The sequence below is a fragment of the Lissotriton helveticus genome, chromosome 4_1 (genome assembly GCF_964261635.1).
Source record: "Lissotriton helveticus chromosome 4_1, aLisHel1.1, whole genome shotgun sequence".
NCBI classification, from domain to species: domain Eukaryota; kingdom Metazoa; phylum Chordata; class Amphibia; order Caudata; family Salamandridae; genus Lissotriton; species Lissotriton helveticus.
Window position 1 is genome coordinate 1,743,697,155 of NC_136063.1, and position 4,415 is coordinate 1,743,701,569.

Genomic DNA, 4,415 nt, shown 5'->3' on the forward strand with positions numbered 1-4,415 from the left:
CTTGTGAGGATTAGATATTTACGGCCCCTTCTGGTATACAAGCTGGGAAAACGAAGAGGATTTTTACCCTTTAGGCTCATTCACGTCCCATTATGCAGGTGGTGCTTTCTAACCCTGCAATACAGGCCACGTAGGGCGTTTCATGTCCCTATTTTTTCATCATGGAATGATGCATTGGGGACTGAAATAAAGAAGTACCCAACCTCAATTTTGTAGAAATGGGTAGCCGCTCTACGGTGGAGTACAGGTGGGACATCAAACAGTATTTTTATCGATCAGGCTCTTATGCGAGCCACTCACATCAATAACTTATTCATGCTCTTAGAATATAAAGCAGGGCATTAGTATATATCCATACGCTATCAGGGGTTGTTTCTTTCCCTTTTTAAATGCCGGAGGATATCTAAAAACTTCTCTAAATACTTATATGAGCTTTTATTCATCTAAAATAGTGTGTTCTCATACATTAAAGATGGCCGCCGTACTTTCATATAAAGTCAATGTTAAAGCTGGGTTGCACGTTTTAGCATCTCGCGCGTCAATTTCAGGTGCACCCAATCTCCCCTTAGTAGTCTGACTATAAATATAGTCAGTTACACTATAACCTTTTCTGGGTGGATCGGTGACGGACTCCAGCAAGGACGAAGGCTCTGTGGATGGCTGCAGGACGATTTATTACGATCGGTAAAGCAACTTTAGAAAGGCTGTTTTTTTAAATTTCCCCTTTTAGAGGGCAGACATTCAAGATAAGACTTTGTCACGAACATGGGTTAGATTAGTTAGGCATGTATTACCGGCCTGTCTCTACACTTATAACTCCCGGCCCATGTTACTTCTAATGCACACAGGGTGCTGATTGAACTTACTTTTTGCTATAGCAGGGATAGCTTATATTACATTGAGTACTATTTTCTCTCTGTTTTTTTGGGTAGGGAGAGTCACCCTTATAGGCTCAGGAGCATTGATCAGCATGTGAACCATTCTACTTTTTAGCTCATTCTATATAGAATGGGACTTGCTTAAAAGACAGACAAAAAATATATTGTGTCACAATACTTATAGGCTCTGCCTAGCGACATATTAACCTCACATGTTACTTGCCGTTTTTGGCTTTGCTGCCCAATTCCTGTCTCAGTCAGCTCATTTATTTGTCTCCCCCCTAGGCCTACTGATGTCCAGTGCCCACATCTTCGTCTAAAGTGGTATATATATAATATTATATCCATTGGACATTTGAATTTAACACAGGTAATAGCCTATGATGATAGGTGAAATTTGTCTTCTCCGCAGGTTATATAATCTATTCTTGTCTTTTGACAGTTGATAATACCATTTAGGGACCATTGGTATTATGACTCCACACATTATGTGAACAATGATGTCTCCACTTTTCTATTTCTTGAGGGTATTTTACACCCCTAGTTTACATTTTGACTTATGAAGCCTCTTTTGGATTTACATGTTTCAGATTTACAGGATCTATAAATATTTTTCTACTACGAGGCAACACTGATCATAATGATTCTGCATCACCCACAGCTGATAGCTTCCGAGACCTAACAAGTAAGTTTAATGCACCAAGAGACTTAGTTTTGCTAAGTTTTATACCTATTCAGGCACCTCATTGTGTATTCTCCTTCTCCTCTTTTCATTTGATTATTAACACTTATCGGATCTGAAGACTCGGCAAATTTATACAACAAGCCTTTACAAAGATTTCCGACACTTGAAAAGGCACCTCATAGACTCTGAATGTGGACTATAGACTGAAAAGCACTACTTTTGAGTAAACAAGGTATTTTTGTTTTGATATTTTTAAGAATCTCGTTCCACCGTACCCATGGTTCTAGTCTTCCTGCTCTTTCCTCTTTCTTTCCCTTTTTGCTTACATCTTTGCTATATATCATCTAATCAAAATCAATAATAGATTCAAAACATGGTTTTTTATATTCCCATATGAGCCTCAATTGTTCTCCATTGTTCTCTTCTCCCAACTCATTTAGCTGAAATGCTTCTAGACTATTATATTGAAGACTTTAGGGAAATGCTCTCCAGGTGACTTGAGAAACTACCTTTCAAGTTACTCTCCGTCTGTCTTTTCAGCATCCGTGGTTTTAATCAAATGAGTAAATTAGGCCTTTTGTTGTTTATGTTTGTATAGGTAGGTGTTTTAAAAATACAGGCCTATTTTTTAATTAAGGATGTCGAATTTACCTTTTCTCAAGCTGAAAACTGAGTTTATGTAAGTGCTGTTAAAACCTTGTGTGTAATTTGTTGTTTTGTATGAATATTTATTGTAAATATGTTTGTATTAACAGCCCTGAAGAAGTCCCAGTGGGACGAAACGCGTCGGCTGTACGGTGTTAATGGTTGAAAATAAAGACTTATTGAAAAAACAAGAAAAACATCATCTTTCCGCGATTTATTAGCAATACTGTGTTTTGATGAAAATTGTGGTGCACCTTTGCGGTTGCTTTTCTGGAAGTCCCATGAGTGTATGGAAAGAAAGCTTGGAAGACTGTTGTTTTCCGCAGTTGTTTCCAACAGGAAAAGGATGATGATATGATGAACGGCCTGTGCAGATTCCTGCATCTGAATATCGAACAACAAGATTATATGCAGAAGATCCAAGATTTCGACAATGTATTCCTTATATATTTCATCTTTTGTTTGAAAGTGACTTGTCTGGACTTTTATATGCAGTCAATCACATATTGAAAACAGGACTACATCTGCAAAACTTTTCTGCAAAGGATTTTATGGATAAAGTGCACCAGAGGGATGATCATTTAGAATCTCAGCAGATTAATCTGATGGCATGTCAGCGAGGGACTAATGAATATTGGTACCCTCGTCATGGAGAACTTAAATGTATGCTAAGGAACTTAGGAACTCCTACATGGTTCCTTACCCTAAGCTGTGCTGAATACACTTGGAATAATTTACATGAATTTCTTCGAGAGGCAAATTCCAATATAAGAAATATTGAATACAAGACACCAGGGGCCTCAGTTATGAAAAGTGGCGCATCGCTGCGTGAAAACAGCGATGCGTCACTTTTCACTGCGCCCTCCTTGCAACACCAATGATAGGGCATATTTACAGTATGACGCATTATGGCGCAAGGAGTTACAGATACGTCAGTATTTCTGACGTATCTGTATGGCGCAAAAGTGACGCATTGCTGGTGTGTGTCACAAAAGTGACGCAACTCCAGCAAATGTGTCCTTTGTCATGGGGCAAGCCCCATGTGAAAGGGCCTGCATCAGTCTTATGCCTGCTGTGAGGCAGGCGTAAGAAATTGACGCATTTGTATCCTAAAAGTGACGCAGTGAAATGTTATAGATTACACTGCGTCACTTCTATGACCCTTTCTTGCGTCAGAACCCCCCCTGCATACATTATGCCTGGCGTAGGTATGATGTAGCGCAGGGGTTTACCAAGTGACGCTTCTACCTAGATGCGTCACTTTGTAAATATGGTGCTAAAAGGCACATTTTTTACGCTGCTGGTGCGTCACAAAAAGTGACGCACCAGCAGCGTACAAGTGACGCTCGGCCTCATAAATGAGGCCCCAGGAGAATTGTGCTCTTTGGATCCTGTTAAGGTATGCAGGTATTTCAATTATATTATCTGCAATAAAAAAAATTCTCCTCTTGGAGAAGTTGTGGATTTCTTTTGGAGAAAGGAGTGTCAAGCAAGAGGTGCTCCTCATATACATATGCTATTATGGATCAAGGATGCCCCCAAATTTGGAACAGATTCGGATGATACTGTTGTATCTTTTATTGAAGAATATGATACATGTGCTATACCCAAAAGCACAGAAAAAACAATTAAAGACAACAAGTCCTACGATTCCAAAGCCATCGATGTGGAAAATACTGTTGATAAAAGTACAAGTCTAATGGTAAGTTCTATACTAAATGTCGTTTTGCATTTCCACGTCCTGTAATATCCAAAGGAAGAGTGAACAGTTTTATGTCAGCTATGAGACATACCTTCACAAGAAAGTCTCCAAAAAATACCTACAATCTAAGAAGAAGCGAAGAGTCAAAATACATAAATGAATACAATCCGGTTATTCTGTCCATGTGGAATGCTAACATGGATATTCAGTAAGTTGCGGACAATTCCATTGCTATTGCTCAATATGTAATGTCCTACATTACAAAATCAGAAAAGAGGGAATTGAAAGAAATGTGTGAAGAGATTTCTCACGAGAAGACTCTAAGTAAGAAATTATACAGTTACAGTTTGAAGATGTTATCCCATCGAGAAATTGGAGCAGATGAATGCTCAGATCGGTTATCATCTGCAAGTCTATACTTCAAATCTAGAAGAATAATTTGGTTGAGTGTAGGTCTTGCTGCAATGCGAAATCGGGTACTGAATCTGTTCATGAAATTAAATAT

General features: G+C 38.7%; 1 long non-coding RNA gene across 2 annotated transcripts; it reads left to right on the forward strand.

The window, feature by feature from the left end:
• Window positions 1-588: 588 nt before the first annotated feature.
• LOC144827676 (uncharacterized) lies at window positions 589-2,382 on the forward strand. Of its 2 annotated transcripts, XR_013610300.1 has the most exons (5): window positions 589-684; window positions 1,164-1,248; window positions 1,469-1,563; window positions 1,682-1,795; window positions 2,319-2,382. It is a non-coding gene; the product is annotated as an uncharacterized LOC144827676 (long non-coding RNA). The 2 variants fall into 2 exon arrangements; XR_013610301.1 differs by lacking the exon at window positions 1,164-1,248 and having other exon boundaries at window positions 620-684.
• The last annotated feature ends 2,033 nt before the right edge of the window (window positions 2,383-4,415 follow it).